We start from the raw sequence: 25143 nt of genomic DNA, 5'->3' as shown, positions 1-25143 counted from the left end.
ACCTGTTTATAATCAGATTATATATATATATATATATATATATATATATATATATATATATATATATATATATATATATATATATATATATATATATATATATATATATATATATATATATAGCTTCATCATTAATTAGGTACAATATTCAAACTAGAACAGTAATACCAATCTTGTCCTTTGGAGCCTTGTACAATTATGAAATAAATTAACAACTCATTGACATAAGTTACACATATGGATAGGACTATAGGCAGGAGCAAGATCATGACAATTATTAAAATTACGACATAACATAAAATAATTAATTGTAAGACATCAAGTGCAATTTGTCACATGCTTATTTATTAGTAAAGTTGTCTTAAAGATCTCCATCCCAAAGCTCCTCGAATATGCGGTAAGGCCCAATGGAAGAAAGGTAATCCCATCCAGTCAGTGTTCTACCTTGTGGGATTTTACCAATCTTCTTGTGGTCTTCTGAGCTCAATTCCTAGTCAAATATTTGAAGGTTTTCTATCATCCATTCCTTGATAAAACTGCTCACCACTATTACTATGCCTTGCTCATATCCCCATCTGGCCACCTCAATGCAATCTTAATAGTACCAATCAACCACGCATGCATGTAGAGCACAAATTCATTAGTAGCTGGTTTCTTGGCTAGTTTTTTTTTTTTTTTTTTTTTTTTTTTGTTTGTTATTGTTATTGTTCACTACTGGCTTGTTCAACGATGAATGATATGTTCGTGTAAATCATATAGCATTTGTTATACATGTAGGCGTATATGATGCAGTAAAAAAGAGCATTATTTTAATCATGTGATAATATTTTTGTTGATTTGAAATTTAGAAATTAGCAAAAAGCATTAAATGAAAAAATAAATAAAAATGAAATACACATAACTCCAAATACACCTAAGTACATGTAAGTATTTAGAAAACGTAGGATTGATTTCAAATTATTTTTTCTTAATGTAACAAGCAGTAATCAACATGGTTTGATAGATTCTCAATTCACTATGTGATCAAACTTGTCATTGATCCCGAACATGTAGTCATAATTGAATGAAATTTTTTATTGAAGGTGATACCAAAAAGAATATAATGATAAAAGAAGTAACAAAAATTAGGGATCATAATATGAATGAATCACCTACTTGTGTAACAGAGTTTCCTTTGGCTTTTGCAATTTCTTGGAGAACATTATTCTCCATCACCAATTTGTGCTCCTCAAGAGGACCGCCCAATGGTGAGTGTGCTATCACCAAGATTCCATTGGTCTTCCAAAATTTTATGAGTTCCTTTTGTTGCCATTTAGGATTAACTTCGACCTTTTTCAAAATTTGCCACACGTTATTGTTATGTCTTTACCTCTCCAATAGTCTCCAATTTTCGGAGGTTCAAATAAAACAAACATGATCAAGAGTACTAGTAACGACATACCATATTAAGAGATTATATGGAGCACCATCGTCTATATTTTAAACATATGCAACAATTTTCCGAGTATGAACTTTGGCCATAAACTTAAATATTACTGCGTCGTAAATTGATACAATAATTTATAAGTATAAGTATATTAAGATTTAGCATGGTGGCATAAATTTCAATACAAATATTCTAACAATATAATTTTGTACTAATTTATAATTTTTAAGAGAGTAGAAGTGAAGTGGAAACTAATTTGTGTTTTTAATTTATATTTAAAGAAAAGAAGGTATATATACAAATTGTTAAAATCCATACTTTATTTTGAACTTTTCTATAGCCATTTTATTTTCCATTCATTCTAATATTATACATTACATTTGATTTTATGATCAAACTTTATTGTTTAATTCTAATTTGTATATTTGTGCATTGTCAAAACGATTATGATTTCTATGTATGTAATGCACTTATATACTTGTGCATTGTACGTCAATATGTGTTTAGTTAATAGCAAGAATGTTGATTATAACTCACCTGATTGACTGCAAGTGGGATGGTGGCTATGGCTAGAAGTTGCTTGAGCTTTTTACGGGTGAAATTGCACACGCCGATAGCCTTAGTGAGGCCTAGCCTTTGGTACTCTTCCTGTCTTCCATGGCCGTCCAAACACCTTAGCTTAAGGTCTAATGGTAGGAATTCTTCCTCGTGCAGGAAATACTTTGGTTAGGGGTGTCTATTATTCGGATAAAAACCGAAATCCAATCCAATCGGATCCAAATTTTAAATCGGATTGGATCGGATTGAATTTTTTTTGAAAATTTGGATTTTTGGATTGGATCATATTGACCATGTTCGGATAAAAAAAACTGAAATAACCGAATTATGAAAGCGTTATTTTACAATAAAATATGGTTATATTCATCATGTTAAACTATGTTTATGATTATAATAATATTAATTATGTAAACCTATGTTTTCAATACTTGTATAAATCATGTACTACTATACTTTCAAGAATTGAATTTTATTATTGCAATTTTATTTTTATAATTGCATTAGACCCAAAAAAAATAGCAACGTATTTTAATTCGGATTGGATCCAAATAACCGAATTATAATTCGGATTGGATCGGATTGGACTTGGTAAGTAATTCGGATCGGATTGGATTTGAATATTAAAAACCGAAATTTATTTCAGATCGGATTGGATTTGGGCTAAATCCAAATCGAAAACCGAATGGACACCCCTAACTTTTGGTGGCGTTGGCTTTTCCACTTACTGGCTAATGTATCATATACATGTCAAGGTATTCCAAATTCAAAGCCCTATAAATGTACCAAATGTAGGGATTCAGGTACTATAATGCGGAATTTCACGAATCATATTCGTTTGCACCTAAACTGCTAAACAAGATCTACAAGCATAACTGTAGGGAATAATTTCAAGCCTTTAAAATCCCACTAGCTTGAACCCCACTGTGATCATACACTAAAGTACGGTGGCGTCCAAAAGGGAAGAAGATAGAGCAAAAGAGACGCCAACAAGTTTTTTAGGAACTTGTAAACCGTTCACGAGGTGAAGGTTACACCCCTTAATGATCCAAGAGATCGTCAACTCCATAAGGTCTAGAACCAAATAAGGGTTCGGGGATGAAGGTACAAATCCAACCTAAAAGAGATTGAACCTGCCCTAATAATAGGCCTCTACTTTATTCTGATCGTATTCATGTGCGCTTTCTGACTAACATGCAATCAATAGGATTAACCCTAAACCTGTTTAATCTATGTTGGTTGAATATTAATGCACAAATAAACTATTATTGGCGATCACTTGAATTATAATCACAATTAACCCTAACAAGATTATTAATTATCTTATTAAGCGTGATTACAAGTACCAATTCCCTTTAAGCATGCATAAAAGGTGTGATCAAGCAATAACAATAAATATCATCAAACAACATAATAAATTAATCATCATAAATAATAACAATTATAATCATAATCATGTTCATGTTAATATTAAAGCATAATAATAATAATAGCAAGATCCTAGGCATGATACTAACAAGATTAATAACAAATCCTAGCATGTCACTAAGCCATAAAAATCAAATCTTTAACCCTAACATGATACTAACGATCATAAATATTAGGAAGAGCATATGAAGCATCATAGCAATCATATTTAATATTAAAGTTACCCTAGACATGATACTAGGAATATCATAATAACAATGTAAACATGATTTCTACATCATAATATAAATAAATCAATTAAAGTACTTACTTTGATGCCTCGTACCTCTTTCTAATAACAAAATACACACGTTAGTAACCTCAAGGAAAATAATAATCAAACCATTAAATTAAATAATTGAAATAGAGATTTGGGACCAAACCCTCATAAATTAAAACCTTTCACATCTAGGGAGAAGGCAACTTCGAATATGGCTAGGTGTATCTAGATCTTGTGAATGCGGAATTTTGTATGAGAAGCAAAGTTTGAAAGAATTGAAGGAATGCTAATTAAAATAGATTATAGAACATGTGGATGATGAGAATTGGTGAATGAAAACAATTGGTGAATGAATGAATGTAGATGATGAATGAATGAAGATGATCGGTCCATGAAAATGGAGTTTTTAATACGATATTTATAGAGAAAATCAGCCAAAAAGATAAATTGGACAAAACAGAGTCTGACGCTCAGAAAACAAAGCTGGCGCCAACCCTGGCTAGCTGGCGCCAGGCACCAGCACTAGCGCCAGGCGCCAGGCCTGGTTCCAGGCGCCAAGGCCTGGGGTTAGGCGCCAAGCCAGATACCAACGCGTTTTCGAAAATCCGATAAGTTTACCATACTGGAGGATAAAATAATATAATTTCTTCGAAAATGCTATTTGATTTTGATTAAAACTCTGAAAAGTCAACAAAAGTCAATTTATCAATGCTAATTGAATTAGGAATGAAAAGAACCTTCTAGAAGAATCTAGAAGACTAAAACCATTCCTAATTGCATTAGGAATGATAAATCATATTAGGCCCACCCCTAGATCATTGGGCCGTACATAAAGCTCAAACCGGGCCCAGTTTAGTAAATTGGCCATAACTTCCTCAATATTCATCGGAATTGGGCTTATAATATATCGTTGCAAAGGTCTTTGTAATCCCCATCCAACTACACTACTATTGGACCCATATCATGGACCAACCAAACTGGATTGGCTGTTTTCTTAAAATAAAGTTTTCAAAAACAGAAAGAAAAGAAAAGAAATTAAAACTTTCCGCAACACTAGACTTTCCACACTTTCGTTTCATTCGATTATGATTCGACGTGAAAGGTACTCATCACTGGGTTTGGTTTTGGGGAGACACAAATGGGTGTCTACAGAAGCCCCCACTTTGACTGAGTTTGGAAAAACGCAAGTTTCGAAAACAAAAGTCAAAGTATCGATAGGGACGGAGAATGATTCAAAACGTTCTGCCATCCTAAATCACTCTTGCAACGCCAATACCTGCAAAACTAGCGTTAGTAAAACAGATAAAAGAGTTAAGAAACGCGTATCTTGCACCGTCGAGCACACGTCTCTGAAAGTAACCGATTGTTTTGATGACCTCTACAAGATAGAGAATGCCATCCCGCTTGAAAACCGCTACGCCTGTAACTGCTTCCAAATTTGGAAGATTGCTTCGCCTGAAACGATCCTCCTCCGCTATGATAATATTCCACGTCCAAGGGAATACTATCGAAGATTGCTTCTCTTGAAACAATCCTCAGTTGTTTGTGACAACTCTCCACAATCTAGGGAACGCCACCTTGCTGTTTCGATGTTCACTCATCTCTGAGCAAAGAGCTTCTTTTTCCGCTGTAATAGTCTTCGAAAAGATCACTGCTTTTTAATGTTTGCTATGCCAATACGTCGGCGCTTTGCTGCTTGTGAACCAGTATGTCGGTGCTTTTGCTGTGATGACAATCCTCTTTTCTTTGGGAATAGTTGCCAACACAACTCTTGTATGATGTATAACAATCCGATTTAGGGAAAGTTGTCAATGCCACGTAACAATCCATCTTTGGAAATGTTGCCACGATGAAGCGACAATCCGTATCTCGGAAAATTTGCCAAAAATCCAATCTTTGGAAAAGTTGCCAATGCTTCGTAACAATCTTTCATAAGAACTTTGCTACGATCGACAATCCATGTCTTGGAATATAACTCTTGAAAGAAATCTACCTTGGAAATTTTCCAAACGCTATGCGACAATCCTTTTGGGAAAATATTGCCACAATTGACAATCCGCGTCTTGGAACATTTGCAAAAAAGAGTCGACCGACAATCCACTTCGGGAAAATTTGCCACTTATTGAAATGAATGACAATCCACGTGGAGGAACTTTTGCCGAAATTTATGATGAGTAGAGACCTACGACAATCCTTTGGGAAATTTTGCCATAGGGAACTGGGTGTATGACAATCCAATCTCAGAAATCTTGCCAGCGATGTATGAATGTATGACAATCCGAACTTGGAAAAACTTGCCAAACAGAGAAGGAGCACGACAATCCACGCTTGGAAACTTTGCCAGAGATGACAATCCAATCTTGGAAAAATTGTCGTTGAAGAAGATGCACGACAATCCATTTTTGGAAATATTGTCAGTTGGGGATGACAATCCAATTTTTGGAAAACTTTGTCGTTTAATAAGAATGCGCGACAATCCATATTTGGAAATATTGTCGTTTAAGTGCTTGCTTTTGAACCGATGCTTTGGTGCTTGTAATGAGCCAATACTTAGGCGCTTAAGCTAAGTGAGACGATCTTTCGTCAGGTCGATCACTTAGACTGTAATCAAATCGACTACTCAATCATGTCAAATTGCTTATAGGGGCTAACTGGCGTACCAAGGAACCCGAAATTGCTGTATGAGGTCGAAATCACCTTTTTGAGAGGCTTCGAGCTCTGTCGCTGCTGAGATATCTCTGGCGCCAAGAATTGACTCTGTCACCGAACGCTGTGATAGGGTCTTCCCTATTCAGCTGCACCTGTATTTATTTTTTACTATAGAACTTTGTCAATCTCTTTAGCCATCTTAGGGTTGACCTAAGGCTTAAAAATATCTTAGGGTTGACCTAAGGTTTAATGTTGCTTGACTCATCGACTTGACACGACTCAAGGTATAAACTTGACTCCCTGTGATTGACTGACTCGAGGTTGACTCGACTCGAAGTGTTTGACATATATGTTAGACTCAAATCAAAGTGATATGACATGACATGACTCAATGTGTACATGACTCGTGTGTGCATTGTATTATGATTGTGCGACTCGAAAAATGCAAAAAACAAAAATTTTCCGTCATTTTTGTGGAGGGTACCGACTTTCTCCCGAAAAAGGAAGACGTGAAAAAGAAAGAATCGAAGTTTAAAGATGCATGTTGAATGAGCTTAGTCAAATGTTGTTTGATACTATATCTCAAGGTGCAAGGATTAATCCATCCTAGGCTATCTCAACTGTTGACTCAATGATGAAAGTATTTGGGTAACTTAGGCACGGAGGCTAAGCACTTCATACTTTGTGATGCAATGACAATTATGATTGATAAGCGATTTGACAAGGCATGCTTCGGCGTTGTGTTGAGATTCCATGACAAAGGGTTCCTAAGGGAAGTATATTTGGTCATGTATTTGTGCGGTGTGTGAAAGTGACACTAAAGTTAGGCCTCAAGAGCTAAGTGTGTCGAAAGATATATTGAAAAGAGTCAAATGGTGGTGACTCTTAGGTTAGGTAAGCTAATGATGTAAGGATCAAGCCCCCAAGTCTAGATTCTAAATGAATAGGGATGAGCATAGGAAATCCCTTGATATGATCATGGTGTAAGTGTGTGAATGTGAATATGAATGCATTTTTATTACGGCCGCACCTCGATGTGGGGTTGCTTACGTATCCGTTCGGAATCAGGCCGAACGTAGCTCTAGCCGAACCTCGCACAAGTGTGTATACCTCAAAAAGGTCTTTTTAAGGGTTGTAACGTGGTTAGGCTAAAGGTTATAGAAGAAGGGGATAAAGGCTCCAGACCCTAGATAAGCCCCCAAGGTGTGCAAGCTTGATTTTGAATCTTTATATTTTTATGCTTGAGTTCCTACTCTCTTTTTTAGCTCACTTTTATCTTTTTCTCTAGCATATATTTTATTTTTATAAGTGTGGGCAATCCCGATCATGCGGTCTATCACTCACTTGGCATTCATGTTTCTCAGGCACGGTACCGAGCACTCGATAAGAGATGCAATCTGAGACGTGTTCATATCAAAGATATTTTCGTATCAAAGACATTGGAACACTTGCCCTTTTGTACACCTTTATTTATTTTTGCTTGCTTATTTTTGCTATTTTAATTTGACCTTTTGAAATCACTCAAGCTTTTTAGAATTGCACAAGTTGCACACCATCCCATCCCAAGGTTAGGTAGATGTAGGTTGAAAAAAGAAGGGTCTATCGTTAGACGAGGCTCAAAGTGGTTTATGAAGAAAGGATTGCATATTCGAAAGGTGAAAGGAGATATGATGTGGCTACAAGGGGTGCCTCAAATCATTGGTATACCTTGTGCTTAATTCGACACAGATTTTTTTTTTTTTTTTTTTTTTGTAAGCAATGTGATGATCATATGTAAGAGAATAAAATGCTCATTTTATTTAAAATAAAAATAAATAATCTACAAAATTAATCTAAGGGAAAAGAAAGGTGCCTATGCTAGACTTATTGGGGAAAGGAAAAACAAGAAAAAGAAATAGAAAAAGAGGTCACGAAATCTTTTCGTTGAAGCTCGCCTCTTGTCTTGTGTTGTTTGCTCCGACATCATCCAGTTTTCTCGCTAGCTAGAGGCAATGGGACCTTGTTTGCTTCTATGAGATCTTGAATGAGATTTTGAAACCTGTAGCATTCATCGGTAGTATGACCGTTTCCTCGATGGTACTTGCAATAGGAGTTTGGATTCCATCTCAAAGATCGATTTTCTGGCGTTGGATCCTCGGTAGGGCCAATAGGTTTGATTAATCCTCGATCGTAAAGACGGTCGAAAGCAGCATCGTAGGTCATTCCAATGGGTGTAAACTCTCGCCTGGGTTTCCTTTTAGATCCTTGATTGTCCATGGCTAGGACACCACTATGGTCAAAGGTACTAACATTATTACTAGAGTGGGCATTTTCGGAAGAAGAAGGATTGTCACTCTTCTTTCCTTTCCAGCCACCGTGGTTGCTGTTGTTAGTAGCTTTTTGCTTTGCGAGGTCGTCTTCGATTTCAATTCCGATGTCATAAACGGCCTTGAAAGTATTCAAATTGTGTTGATATTTCAAATGCTTCGAATACTTCTCTTGAAGATTCTTGATAAATATCCTCACAGACTCCTTTTCGGTGGGGACCTCAATCATCTTGGCGGAAGTTTCCCTCTATTTATTAAAGAAAGAAGTAAAACCTTCATTCTCTTTTTGTCTTAGCATCTCAAGTTGTCTATGATCGGTTTCAACTTGAATATTGCACTTGTATCTATCAACGAAAGCGTTTACTATCAATTCCCAGGTAGAGGTTTTCTCCTTGTCGAGGGAGAAGTACCAATGTTGGCAAACGGTTTCAAGAGATAGTGAGAACAGAGAAGGGAAGACCTTCTTATCGATGCCCTTAATGCTCATTATGGTTTCAAAAGCTCTTAGATGAAAGTAAGGATTATCTGTTGCCTTGAATTTAGGGATGTCAGTGGCATTGAACTTATGTGGAAGAAGTTCCTTGTCCAGCGAGACCCCTTGTGAACTCATGCCCTGAAATTTATAGTCGCTAGATAGCTTGCTTAGACTCTCTTGCATGAGGTTCATTTGTTGTTGCTTCACGGGATCATTGACCTTGAGCGCGAGAAGCTTCAGTGTCTCAGTCACGGTAGCCAGTTGGTTCTTAAGATCATTGACTTCTTTTTGTGTTGCCATTATAGTCTTAGCCTTCCTCTTTTGACGAATCGGTTCATCAAAAAGTGAGACTTGAACAAAGAGGTTGTCCTTGATTAATCGCCCTTCTCTCCTCGACCAAGTACTGTGGAAAAGGAATTTGGGGATATTCATTGTTAATTATTTGACTCAAACTTTATTCAACATGCAATGGATGGAGGAAGTGAAGAAAGATTGGAATAGAATGTGAAGAAGATTTAGGTGGAGGGATATGAAGAATTAGGAATAGAATGTACCCCCCAACTCAAATGACGGAAAAGACCGACTCATGCATTGACCTAAGACATGGTCATGGTGATGTACTCAAAGTGTGTGCTTAGACTAGTGAGTGTAGGTGACATGTTAAGACTCGTGTCATGACCATGTGGCTAGACTATGTGACTAAGACTCGATTAATGACTCGACAAGATATTATTGACAGCGAAAATTAATCGAATTAAACAGGAGACTGATTAATTAGACCCCAGGTGATGATTCGACCAATAATCCGAACTGTCGGCCAAGCGACAGGACTGGCGTCACACTGTGGAGCTTGGCGCCAGGCGACATAGCTGTCGTCAAGAGCTACACTCCATAGTGTGGCGCTACAGCTCAGGCCTTGGCGCCAACATTGGAGCTTCGGTCTGGGACTGTTTTCGGTGTTATTAGTCAACAGGGATATGCCTAAAGTCGTACTAGGTCAATTCCGATTAAAATATTAGACTTTATTGACTCAAATTAATTAATTAATTAATTAATTAGGCAAAGTTCTTTAAGTCATTAATTTATTTAGTCTCAACACAAGTCAACAAACGGTTAAGAGAAACATAGAATATATATATATATGCACAATGAATAATGCACAATTAGTCAAGTAGGCACAATATGATGCAATGCGTTCGCAACTTAACCATGGCTCTAGTTCTCTAAAGTTCGGGATATGGTTTAGTCAAAGAGGGTCCATGGTTAATTTTCCAGATGCACCGCGCGGAAGCCTAACCGTGAAGGGTTGGCGCAAGTGGATGGGACACCGCGAGTTTTAGAAAAAACTCGCTTCCATGGTTTGGTGAATTCAACATCTCGGATGTACCCTTTGTTGCACGGAGCGTTCAATCGGGTAGATGGAGCATGAATTCCCAGAGTGTTATGTCCATATGTAGAACACATATGGGTTTTAGAAAAGAGAGAAAAAATTCAATCAGGAAGTAGGATCGAGCAAACAATACGAAAAACCGGTCGAAATTAGAACGCATATTTCTGGCTCGGTATTGGGGGAAATTGGCGCCAGCAATCAGAGACTGGCGCCAGTTTTTAATTGTAGCGCCTGGCGCCAATGCTGGCGTCTAGCGCTATGGCTAAAAGTCTGGTGCCAAGCTCTGGCCCCTGACGCTACTTCCCACATGCCTCAGCAGCTTTCTATGCTCGATAAAATTTTCCAGTTTCGCGCAGTGTTATTTCAGTCCTAGTTGTGAAAGACATTCCTCAAATTTCCTACGTGTAAAATCCTATGTTTTTAACTCATTACGGATGGTCTTTCTAATGAGATCTTTTTTATGCATATGACAATAATGTTAATCAAAATTACGAGCATGAAATACTTAGAACTTTTCGAGTCTCATCCACTCATTCTAAATCATTGCCGAAACAAATTCAGGAATTAAAATAGAAATCTTCCCCAGTGGAGTCACCAAAAACTGTAGGGAATAATTTCAAGTCTTTAAAATCCCACTAGCTTGAACCCCACTGTGATCATACACTAAAGTACGGTGGCGTCCAAAAGGGAAGAAGATAGAGCAAAAGAGTCGCCAACAAGTTTTTTAGGAACTTGTAAACCGTTCACGAGGTGAAGGTTACACCCCTTAACGATCCAAGAGATCGTCAACTCCATAAGGTCTAGAACCAAATAAGGGTTCGGGGATGAAGGTACAAATCCAACCTAAAAGAGATTGAACCTGCCCTAATAATAGGCCTCTACTTTATTCTGATCGTATTCATGTGCGCTTTCTGACTAACATGCAATCAATAGGATTAACCCTAAACCTGTTTAATCTATGTTAGTTGAATATTAATGCACAAATAAACTATTATTGGTGATCACTTGAATTATAATCACAATTAACCCTAACAAGATTATTAATTATCTTATTAAGCGTGATTACAAGTACCAATTCTTTTTAAGTATGCATAAAAGGTGTGATCAAGCAATAACAATAAATATCATCAAGCAACATAATAAATTAATCATCATAAATAATAACAATTATAATCATAATCATGTTCATGTTAATATTAAAGCATAATAATAATAATAGCAAGATCCTAGGCATGATACTAACAAGATTAATAACAGATCCTAGCATGTCACTAAGCCATAAAAATCAAATCTTTAAACCTAACATGATACTAACGATCATAAATATTAGGAAGAGCATAGAAAGCATCATAGCAATCATATTTAATATTAAAGTTACCTTAGACATGATACTAGGAATATCATAATAACAATGTAAACATGATTTCTACATCATAATATCAATAAATCAATTAAAGTACTTACTTTGATGCCTCGTACCTCTTTCTAATAACAAAATACACACGTTAGTAACTTCAAGGAAAATAATAATCAAACAATTAAATTAAATAATTGAAATAGAGATTTGGGACCAAACCCTCAGAAATTAAAACCTTTCACGTCTAGGGAGAAGGCAACTTCGAATATGGCTAGGTGTATCTAGATCTTGTGAATGCGGAATTTTGTATGAGAAACAAAGTTTGAAAGAATTGAAGGAATGCTAATTAAAACAGATTATCGAACATGTGGATGATGAGAATTGGTGAATGAAAACAATAGGTGAATGAATGAATGTAGATGATAAATGAATGAAGATGATCGGTCCATGAAAACGGAGTTTTTAATACGATATTTATAGAGAAAATCAGCCAAAAATATAAATTGGACAAAACAGAGTCTGACGCTCAGAAAACAAAGCTGGCGCCAGGCACCAGCACTAGCGCCAGGCGCCAATGGCTAGCGCCAGGCGCCAGGCCTGGTTCAAGGCGCCAAGGCCTGGGGTTAGGCGCCAAGCCTAATACCAACGCGTTTTCATAAATCCGATAAGTTTACCGTACTGGAGGATAAAATAATATAATTTCTTCGAAAATGCTATTTTATTTTGATTAAAACTCTGAAAAGTCAACAAAAGTCAATTTATCAATGCTAATTGAATTAGGAATGAAAAGAACCTTCTAGAAGAATCTAGAAGACTAAAACCATTCCTAACTTCATTAGGAATGATAAATCATATTAGGCCCTCCCCTAGATCATTGGGCCGTACATAAAGCTCAAACCGGGCCCAGTTTAGTAAATTGGCCATAACTTCCTCAATATTCATCGGAATTGGGCTTATAATATATCGTTGGAAAGTTCTTTGTAAGCCCCATCGAACTACACTACTATTGGACTCATATCATGGACCAACCAAACTGGATTGGCTGTTTTCTTAAAATAAAGTTTTCAAAAATAGAAAGAAGAGAAAAGAAATTAAAACTTTCCGCAACACTAGACTTTCCACACTTTCGTTTCATTCGATTATGATTCGACGTGAAAGGTACTCATCACTGGGTTTGGTTTTGGGGAGACACAAATGGGTGTCTACAATAACACATAAAAAATCACATATACATACCTTTGACGGGTGATTTCCACAAGCGATGACTGTCAATTAGGGAGATAATAAAGCCCCAAGCGTTTCTCCTCTACTTAGTCCACGGGATAGGATCGAACCTCCACTACTGCTAGGTAGTTGAGCACGATCACTTTGAACCACCTTCTACGGAGAGGGAAGGAGGAAACTGACCACGAACACCACCACACCACCACCGTGTGCCACCTTGCACTAGGGGGGTTGTACGGTTGAACGGGCGGGAGGAAGGGGTCGGAGTAGTAAAGGAGAGTGATTGAGGCTAGGGTTTGGTTGCTAGCAAGTCAATTCTCAATTGACTGATAATTGTGTTATGTCTTAAACCTTAGGTAAGACCTCTATTTATACATCATATGTATAATTAGAGTCCAAAACCAAGCCCACAATACTCTTCCTTTAAAACTTAATTATATATGCCAAAACCCAAGTGTAGGTTACTATACCTACACCCCATCCACCATCTAACAAATAAAGAAATTTTTGTATAAAAGTAAAAAATGAAAAAAATAATTAGATCATACATCACCATCTTCATCTTACCGCTTCTTCATCCTCTATTTTGTCTCTCTGAAAATTTCATCCACCATTGTTTCTCTCCAAAAAGCATTCATACTCCATTTTCTCTCTAAAAAAAAAAACTCCATTTTCTCTCTCCAAACACCTTCATCCTTTCCGCAATCTCTCTCTAAAAACCTTCATTTTTTTTCCTTTTAGGATGTTTCATCATAACCTATTCACGTCACCACTAATGGCCAATTGATCAGATTGGTAAATAAAGAAGACCCTTAGCGACAATTTGGTAAAAAAACTTACTCCGGCGACAATTTGGTAAAAAAAAAAAAAAAAAAAAAAACTAACCTTAAGCGACAATTTGGTAAATAAAATAATCTTAGACGACAATTAACCCAAAAAATACAAATATTTCCGATAAATTACGTACTCGCGAATGCTTAATATAGTTCGTTTTTCTTGTTATTTTACCAACCCTTTTTTTTTTACAGGAATAACAATTTGAAGAAAAAAAACGTTAAATATCAATTTTCACTTAAGTTTCATACCCCTTATTAACGAAATTTTTTTTAAAAAGGGGTTGGAAATAAAAAGGGATGACATGTAAATTCAATATTTTAAATGGAAAAAATAAATTTAAGAACAAAAAAAAAAAATTAAAATAGGATTTTTAAAGAGTTTGTCGGGAAAAAAACAGATTTTTTGGTCCAAATGTCGCCGGAGTTTATTATTTTTACCAAATTGTCGCATATTGTTAGCTTTTTTTACCAAACTGTCGCTAGAGGTCTTTTTTATTTACCAATCTGGTCAATTGGCCCACCACTAACCGGAACTTCATCGTCGACGCAATTTCATTGATGATGTACTAATTTCTCTTTCTCTTTTTTCCAAATCAACAATTTCATATAATCGTTAAATTTCGATTTTAATACCCTAAATTTTTACCCCAAATTTATTGTCAAAGTACAGAAAGAAATCTTAAAATGTTGGATGAATTATACTATAAATGTTTGAGATATATATATATATATATATATATATATATATATATATATATATATATATATATATATATATATATATATATATATATATATATATATATATATATATATATATATATATTAAAATACTGGTAAGAATTGATGTTATTATGGTTAAGTTATGTTAGAGAATGGAATTTTCTAGTTTTTAAAATTAAATTATGTTGCATTCTAATATCGAGGATTGTTGGACAAGAAAGTTGAAAACAATGTACAATTGTTGTAATTTTCTGTTATTTTATAGGATTATTACGAATTGTGTTTTTGACAAAAAGTTCATTCTTATTTTGATAAATGTTCATTTTTATTTTGATAGATGTTCATTTATGATATAAATATATGTGGTTATTTACATATAATATATTATCATTAAATTTTTGATATAAAGTTCATTAATTTATACTTCTTTAATTTTTTCTTTAACTCTACAAAATTTCTGTATCCTGAAACATTCATATTTGTTACAGAGAATCTTAATTGAATTTTGATACATACTCATACTCATTTGGATACATGATCAAAAATATATTGTCAGTTATTTATTTTAATTTTGAATTTCATTATATACTTATTCTCATGTATATGGTCAATTACATTTTAATAGATGCTTATATAAATTTCGTGTAAATTTAATATATTATAAATGTTCATTTTAGATGGACTTCATGTTCATTTGTAGAATGATTAATGTTCAAATTATAATAATTAAAAATTTAAAACTAAAGGTGAATTATCAATTTGATTATGAAATCGAAGCCTCAATTATCATTTAATATTGCTTATTTCAATTCATTAATTTAAATTTTATTTAGTGAATTTTGACTATACATGAAATGTAATCTATAGTATATGTTCATTTTAGGATGAATTCATGTTCAATTGTAGAAGGAATAATATTCAAATTATAAATCATTAAAATTAAAGATATATTTATTTGATTTGTGGAATTAAAACGTCAATTATCAAGTAATATTACTTAATTCTTTAATTAAAACGGTTATTTGGAGAATTTTAGATAGTAAATTTAAGCTATAGTAAATGTTCATTTAAATGGAATTCATGTTCATTTGTAGAAGGAATAATATTCAAATATAAAGACAAATTATAAATTTATTAATGGAATTGAATTATCCATTATTAATTATTATAATTTAAGTCTTTAATTAAAACTCTTATCTGGTGAATTTTGGCTAGTAAATTAAATCTATCCTAATTATTCATTTTAGATGTAATTTATTTTTATTTACGGTCATTTTCATATTGATATAATTTTAATTAAACTTGATACATGTTTATTCTCATATATATGTGTTAAAGGATATTCATTTGAATTTTAATGTTCATTTTCATATTGAAAGATGTTCATTTGAAATTTAATACTTGTTCATTCTAGTATCTAAACATGTTCATTCTCACATTAAAAGATATGGAGTATTTGTTTTTGTTTTAATACTTGTTTGTTATCAGAAAAAATGCTCAATTAAATTTTAATATTTGTTCATTATTGTATTAAAAGATGTTTGTTTGACTTTTAATACTTAGTTCATTTTTATGTTGAAAGATGTTCATTTACATTTTAATATTTGTTCATTCTCATACTAAATTATGTTTTTTCTAGCAATGTGTTCAAATTTGTATTTGTAAATGCTTATTATATTATCCTATTTTGTTTATAGTGTGCGTTTATTATTACTAATTAAGTTATTCTCTTATTACACGGGATTATGGATAATGAAATAAAAAGTTGAAGACGATAATGAATATATTGAGAAAAAAAATATGTATCAAGAAAAGCGCACAAACATCATACAACAAGGAGGACGATTCTATATAGTAATATCTTTATTCACACTAAATGTATTAAATCAAAAGACGATGTTTAATTTGTAAAACACATATGTAATACGTACATAATTTAAGTTAATTTTTTTAATTTTTTCCCTTGAATTTTTTATTTTTATTTATTAAATTAAGATATCTACATTAAAAAAGTTAAGAAAAAAGTTCCCTTTTATACTTAAGAAACAATGAGTGTATATTAATTTAAAATAATATTTTTTATTGTAGCTGAATTACTTTTATTATTGAAAGATATTTTTTCAAACGAAATTCATTAAATTAATTAAATAACAAGACAAATTAATAAAAATATTATTTTAAAAAAACAATTTGAAAATAATACGTCGTATTAATAAAATTGAACATTTAATGTTGCAAAATTGAATATTTACATTTTGTCAAAAAAAAAAAAAAAATTGAATATTGACATATTTAAAAATGAACATATTTCAAGTGATCCGAAGCTGAAAAACTTAAAATGACGTCATTAGAAAGAGAGAGGGGGTGCAGGTAGTGCTACCTGCATTTGGGTGTAGGCAAAAATTTGTACTTCCTCCGTTACGCATTATGTGCAACATTTTCCATTTTGGGATGTTACAAGTTATGTGCAACAAAAAAAAAGTTTCTTTATATAGTAAATTTTTTTGAGTAAATTTACTAAAAAAAACCCTTACTTCAATCCAATTAACACATTAACTACATGTTATTAACTTATTAACCTAACTTAATTAACCCTCAATAATAACACTAACACTCAATCTCTCTCCTCCCTCACAACCACACCACCATATTTTTTCTCTCAAGCCACCCTCACCTCCACTCTCTTTTCTCTAACAACCACCATTCCACCACCACCCTATTTTCTCTCTCTTCCCTTTCAAGCCACCCTCACCATCAATCTTCTCTCTCTCTTCTTTCACAACCACAACACCATCGCCACCATAAGATTAGGTCGCCACCACTTCCTCCATTAAAGTCGTCGCAACCACTTCCTCTTCCATTAAAGTTTAAAGTTGAGGTTTTTATGGTCAAATATAACCATGAAAACTCTAGATCTAGAGTTTTCATGGTCAAATTTGACCAAATAAACCCCAAATTAGCGATGAGGAGGTAATACTTTCCAAATTAAGCTTTTTTTCTTCATATTTTAGGGTGGTTGGTGGTGATTTCGAGGAGAGGGGAGGGCGGTGGGTGGTTGTTGACTTCGAGCAGAGGGGAAGGTGAGTGGGTGGTTGTGGGTTTTGGTGATTGGGGAGATGGTGGGTGGTTGGTGGTTGACTGGGTGGGAGAGGGGAGGGCCGAGGTTACGGGTTTGGTGGTTGCGCTGGTCGGTTCTGGGTGGTTATAGGTCTGGTTGGTTTTGGATGGTTATGGGTCTGGGCGGTTGCAGGTTTGGGTGATTTCGGGTCTGTGGGTGGTTGTGGGTCTGGTCGGTTTTGGTGGTTGTGGGTCTGGGTGGTTGTGGGTCTAGGTGGTTTATGGTGGTTGCTAGTTTGGTGGTTTCTGGTGGTGGTGTACTGGTGTTGGTGTTCTTTTATGAATTTAATTATTTGAGCTTTCCTTAATTAATCTCCCTTAAAAGTTTCTTCTTAGGAAATGTGCAACCCATTTTGTTGCAGATAATACGTAACGGAGGAAGTATTTAAAACCCATATGGTCGGCCACTCCACGAGACCCAATAATGGGATTCTTTATCACTACTAGAAAAATACCGTTTTTCGACGAAAACTTTTCCTTGAAAACACGGGTTTTCGACGGAATTCCGTCGGAAAAAGTCGTCGGAAAAGGGGTTGTAGGAAAATTGGCCTTTTCCGTCGGAAACACTTTTTCCGACGGAATTTATGTGTCCGAAGAACATTTCCGGGCCGGAAAAGACCGTCGTAAAATAACGACAAAATATATTGTTGACACCGAAATTTCGTTAATTATTAGGTGTCAGATATATGTAAATGAAAAGATAATATCAAAAATTATAAGATATTTATCTTCTGAATCTCATAGATTATTATCTTTTACTCTACGACTCTCTGCATAAAGAGGGTCGAATCTAGGGTTTAATTAGGCTCAGATGGAATAAGTCACAAAGACCCCATCTCCTCCCTACTACTTAACATTGTAGGTTCATAGTATGGAATAAGCCGACAAGGCCCCATACTACAAACAAATATCAAAACCCTAGCCCTTTGGAGAGAGGAATCAAGAGATCTACGAGAGTTTAACCCACAAATTATTAATTTAATAATTGTTCCCGTATATTTTTCTACCTCTTTAATTATGTATTGCAGGTTTGAATTTTTATGGTTTATAAATTGGCACGCTCGGTGGGACAATTTTCGCTCTTCATCTCCACTCTTCAAGTATCAAAACTTGTAGATTTAATGGGGGCATACCAAATTTGCTTTCAAATTCTACAAGAAAATTTCGAGACCAAGTTGCATCCGATATCAAATCTCCACAACAGGTCCCGAGGGGGCATTTGTTGACACCGAAATTTCGTTAATTATTAGGTGTCAGATATATGTAAATAAAAAGATAATATCAAAAATTATAAGATATTTATCTTCTGAATCTCATAGATTATTATCTTTTACTCTACGACTCTCTATATAAAGAGGGTCGAATCTAGGGTTTAATTAGGCTCAGATGGAATAAGTCACAAAGACCCCATATCCTCCCTACTACCAAACATTGTAGGTCCATAGTATGGAATAAGCCGACAAGGCCCCATACTACAAACAAATATCAAAATCCTAGCCCTTTAATTTGGAGAGAGGAATCAAGAGATCTATGAGAGTTGTAACCCACAAATTATTAATTTAATAATTGTTCCCGTATATTTTTCTACCTCTTTAATTATGTATTGTAGGTTTGAATTTTTATGGTTTACATATACCTCTGTCGAAAAATTACGACGGAAATTCCGTCGGAAATGCCTACAAAAAAAACAAAAAAAAAGCCCCACCACCACCCACCACCCACCACCAAGTTCAGTCGCCACTGCCCACCCAACCACAACCCCAAACCCAGTAGCCCCACCCTCCCACACACTCAGACCCCGCCCAACCCTCAAACCCGATCCCAGATCCCCACCCAACCCCCAAACTCGATCCTAGTAGCCCACCCTCCCACACACCCAGATCCCGACCCAACCCCAAACCCTAACCCACTAGCCCAGAAAACTCTCCCACACCCAGATACCCACCCACCCCAAACCCTAACCAACCACCGGTCCGCCACCCATCCACCACGTTCAACAGTAACTAAACCTAAAAATTAAAAAAAAACACAAAACATACAAATTCACAGCCCATAAATTAACAAAAAAAAACAAATAAAACCAAGAAAACATACCTATATTACCATTTTTCCTTTGAATTTCACTCGAATATGGTTTCATACGGTCAAATTCGACCATGAAACCTTTAGATCTAAGGATTTCAAGCTCGAATTCGACCGTAACAACCATTACTTGAAGATGATGTTCGACATTTGATTGGTAAAGGGGAAAGAATATGAGGGAAAGAGAAGATGAAAGAGAAGAATAACTGCAGAGGAGAAAGAAGAGGAAAGATAGAGGAGGAGGAGGAAAGAGAAAGACGACGGAGAAGGAGGAGATAGGGCGCCACAGAGGAGGAGGAAAGAGAAAAGGAGGAAAGAGGAGAAGGAAGGAGGAAAGAGAAGGAGGAAAGAGGAGCAGGAAGGAGAAAGAAAGAAGCGGCGCCCACTTATTAGGGTTATGAGATATTTTTTTAAAAAAATACTCGTTATTTTAATGGTTTCGACGGAAAAATCCGTCGGAAATCATTTATTTTCCAACGGAATTGAAATCCGTCGGAAAATAGGAAATTAATCCGTCGGAACATTCTGACGGATATAAAATCCGTCCAAAATTACCTATTTTCCGACGGATTTCAATTCCGTCGGAAATTTTCGACGGAATTGATGAATTCGTCAGAAATTTCCGACGGAATATAAATCTGTCGGAAATTTTAGTTTTTCTGACGGATTTACGTGTCCGTCGGAAGCAATCCGTTGGAATTCAGCTGATTTCTAGTAGTGTATTTTGTCAATCCATCCCCCTTTTGTGTGACGTTATAGGATCCATTCTATTGGGATTTGGAGTATTTGACTTGCCCAAAGATCATTGATCACGTCTAGCAACAGATAATGACGATCCAAAAGAATGAACTTAATAATTTGATCCATTATATATCTAGTATTTGCACTCGACGAAAATATAAATCCTTCACCAACACTCGACATCATCACATGCTCTGGTTTCAATACTTCAATGCATGATTTTGTCATAAATTTTATAATTGATACGGTGTATATATAGGTTTTTCGAGACACAAGTTTCTCAAAAGTTAGGTTTCAATTAATGTGTTAGATGATTGTTTAAAAAAAAGGTTAAAAAGGTATTCTTATGTAATTTAAAACAAATTAAATTTAATTAACATAACCTTTTAATATCATATATATCAAGACACTAAATGCTTCCTAACAAAGTTTGTCACATATTAAGACACTGAAGGCTTCGTAACAAAGGTTTGCAAGCTAAGGTTTAGGCTCTTTATATTTATCCTCACATAAGTCTCTGAAAATATTTAGACGATTTCATTGTCAATAAAGGATAATCAACTTTGATTCACAATTCCAATAAGTGTGTTCTAATAAACTAATTTCGAAGCCAAAAAAATTTATACTTGTATATATAAGTCAATTTTTCATGTCTAATATTTCTGAATTAGTTTATTCAAGTAAATTTTCGATAATTAGGGGAGAACACAAAATTTTATTACCAGTGTTGCTTTCAATGGACCCAATATTTATGATGAATCTATTGATCCAAATTCCTTAGTTTAGCTTTTCATTTTAACATACAAAGTTACAACCATTATATTATCAACAACACTATAACATACAATTTTAAATGATGTTAGTTCTAGATTCTAATGTTGTCGCTCAATTCTCATTTTATCATGCATGTTTAATGTGAACTGATTTCACATTCTCATTCATCAATGTAAAATAGAAATTTTATTTTAAAAAGGATTAATAATTATCTAATATCACCAACTAATTCAAAGTTAATTAAATGATGTTAGGGTTGATGACTACGCAACGGAAGCAAATTAAAGATGTAGAGATTGATAAATAATTAGGAGATAGATAAAGGCAAGATAAGTAGATTCAAATTGGATACACAATATTTAACGTGGGAAAAATTATTAAAAAACCCACGAACGACGAGCGTCAAAATAATCTACTATATGAAAAATAGGAGAGTACAAGAACCCTTAAAAAGGTGAGTATTACAAGAAACTCTCACTATAGGAACTCACAAAGGAGTAATACAAATTAAGAATAGTAGATTATGGAGATTGTGTGTTGGTAGAAACTCCGATCATGATAGATATATTAGAGAACGGAATTTGTAGGTAAATTTTCTCTAAGCATGGAGGGACACTCGGGTGTATGAGAGTATCAGAGTATTGGAGGATATATAGGTGGAAACATGCTCTAAATGATTCCCAACACCTTATATTTATAGGTGATGTAAGGAGGTGGAGGAAGTGTGTGGAATTTTCTTTACAGGCAAACTCTTCAAATTGTCCACATAAATATAGAACTTTCTTCAGCATTCATTGCTTCTATATTCTTCCACCATTCTCCATTAATTTCTCGATTATTTTAGAATTTTGTAGAAACCTTGACATATAATGAATTGGGCTATGGAATTTGGGCCACACTTAACCCAACAAATGCCATTGATTAAAAGTCGCACTAACAAAGTACAAAGTATATTTGATTTGGAACGAATATAATATACTGTGTAACTTTGCTAAGAATTAATAGGAAAAAATGATGGAATAATCCCACCTTTGGGGCATCCGTGAAAAAATAATCCCACCTTTGGGATATTTGTACATATTCCGACCATTATACTAAATCTGCTCAAAATGGTCCCAAGTGACTTGGAACCGGTTGAATAGGTAATTTTATTTTTAATTAACCCTAATCTACACATGTCACAACGTTATTGGTCAAGAAAAAAACTTTTACTTTTATTTTTTACAGAAATAATTATTACTTTTTTTTTGAACTCTTTCCCTAAATAATGTTGCTTTTTTTTTTTTTTTATCTAATTCCTAAAATACAGCTACTTTTTAAAAATTTCCCACTATACCGTCCACGTCACCGGTTTAGTATGACTTTTTTTATTTACTGTTTTATTGCAAAACCGCTACTTGAAGTAGCGGTTTTTACTTTGAAACCGCGACTTGAAGTAGCGGTTTATACATACTTGGTATAAATTTTAAGCGATGCAAGTTTCCTTTTTCGCTCTAAATCTCTACAGCCAACCAACCTTCTAGAGTTCTAGTATGTCAAGGAGAGCGCCTCAATCACCATGGCAGGAGTAATCCGTTGCCGACTAACCTCCACCATCGAGCCGCTCCTGCGACAATTCTGCTACTGTTTTAATTTATCCTAATTATGTTAGTGAATGGTTAGTTAGTTGCCCTAACTTATTTTTTTCAATTTAATTATTAAAATCGTCAAATAATTATCAGAATTGTAAGTTTGATGAATGAAATTAGAATTGGGAGAAAGTTGTGAGAGATGAATTTGGAAATAAATGGAGTTTGATTGACAAGTGATGTTTTGAGGGATGGTTTTCGTTGAGAAAATTGTATGTGAGTTTAGTGTGATACTTGCATATGTCAAAGAAGATTTACTATGGAAAAAGAGGAAATATGGGGTTGAGAAATGCAGGTGCTGAAGATGCTCAAAGCCTTAACTTAGATTATTTTTTTTAATAGTTCAGATGAAAACCGCCACTTCAAGTAGCGGTTTTCACTTGAACCGTAAAAAAACAAAACCGATTTTTGTATATTTGCCGACGTGGACAATATAATGGGAAATTTTTAAAAAGTGGCTGTAGTTTGGAAATTAGATAAAAAAAAGCAACATTATTTTGAGAAAGACTTTTTTTGAAGGAAATAAAGAAATAATTATTACTAATTAAACTTAATTAACTTATTTAAAACTAACTTTTTTTAAAACTAATTAAAATTTAAAATGACCACCACCACCACCAACCCAAACCCTAGCCACCTCTCCTCCCCACCACCGACCCAAACCACCCACCAAACTCCGCCGCTGAACGCAGCTCCCTCACGCCTATCGCCGCCACTCCTCTACCCTATTCCGTCACATCCTCTTACCGAAATTAATTAAGGCTGGAAAAGGAGGGGTCAAAATCGAGGCATGGAAAGGATGGTGTTCTAGGCCGAAATCCGGCCGAGGAGAAGGGGAGAAGGCCAAAAAAGTGACAGGGGAAGGGGCGGAAACTTGGTGGGGGAAGTGGGAGGTCGGGATTGGGACGGAGAAGGGTTTCGAATTGAAGGTGCTTAGTTGTTTAGGAGGACGCAGATGGGGCTGGGGTCTGGACGAGAATGGGGTTTTCAGGGGAGGGGGTTAGTGGCAATGTCGGCGTCGACGCTGGTTGGGGCCTGAGTATGTAACTTGTTATAACATGTTACATGACCGATTGAGACTGTTTTGATCGGATTGAGTATAAAGGTCGGATTATTTAAAAATATCCCAAAGGTGGGATTCTTTTTCGCAGACACCTCAAAAGTGGGATTACTCCTAGCAATTTTTCCTAAGTAATAACTTATCATTCATGGAATTGAAGTATATATGCAAGAATTACGTACTCTAAACTCCTTTTGAGAGCAGGGACAACAAGATGAGGATGAGCATCACTACACCACAACTTAGAAGTCACAAAAATTATCCTCTCTTGATTTAATCATCCCATGTTCAAGTGCCTCCGAGATAGCCTGACCAAGACCCTTCTCAGTCAAGTAGATGGGGGCCGTGTCAAAGTGTCGGTATCCAACTTCAATAGCTTCGAGGGCCACTGCTTTCAACACCTCGTCGGGGACTCGTGGGTTCGGCCCCATGCCAAAACCCAAAATTGGCAATGACACTCCTTCATGGCTTAGTTGAACCATTGGTATACTTGGTGGACTTGCCACATCTCCCATTTTTCTTTATTTCCCTTTTTTGCTTGGTTGTTGAGTGCTTAGCAAATAGCAGAATACTAGGTTAAAATCCCGTGCAATGCACGGTCGTTAAATATTTTTTTATAATAATATTACAAAATAATACATAAATATTAGCATGAGATTAATATAGAAGTAAAGCTTTCCCAAATTATAATATTAGCATGAGATTATTATAGAGATATTAGCATGAGAATATTGTAGGAATCTTGGAGAAAATCACAAAAATTACTTAATATAAAAAATATATACATATAAGAATATTTCATTAGGTGAATATTATAGGCTATAAATAATTTTCATGAAGAATTGACAAAATTAAAAACCAAAAAAAAAAGGAAAAGAAAAAATGGAGGGAAAATTTTTAACCAGTGAATGACATGTGTCATCACTGGTTTCGCTTTTAGTATTAAGTTATTGATTGATTGATGCTTAAATTAGTTTTTAAAATTTTATTCCTTAATCTATGGAAAATACTCGAGTTTTACACAAGTGATAGAAAATAGTGTCGACCTTATAATCCAAAGGGTTCATTGGTTGGATTATTATTATTGGGTCCATCCGCCCATATATTATGAGA

The 25143-nt window shown here is 34.8% G+C and overlaps 1 pseudogene; it reads right to left on the bottom strand.

Annotated features, from left to right (window-relative positions):
* Positions 1 to 361: 361 nt before the first annotated feature.
* Positions 362 to 24560, bottom strand: LOC145562547 (non-functional NADPH-dependent codeinone reductase 2-like; annotated as a pseudogene).
* Between the last annotated feature and the right edge of the window lie 583 nt (positions 24561 to 25143).

The sequence above is a fragment of the Chenopodium album genome, chromosome 1, assembly GCF_948465745.1.
Source record: "Chenopodium album chromosome 1, dcCheAlbu1.1, whole genome shotgun sequence".
Taxonomy (NCBI): Eukaryota; Viridiplantae; Streptophyta; class Magnoliopsida; order Caryophyllales; family Amaranthaceae; genus Chenopodium; species Chenopodium album.
The sequence above is the reverse complement of the archived record's forward strand: the minus strand, read 5'-3'. Positions and strand labels throughout refer to the sequence as shown.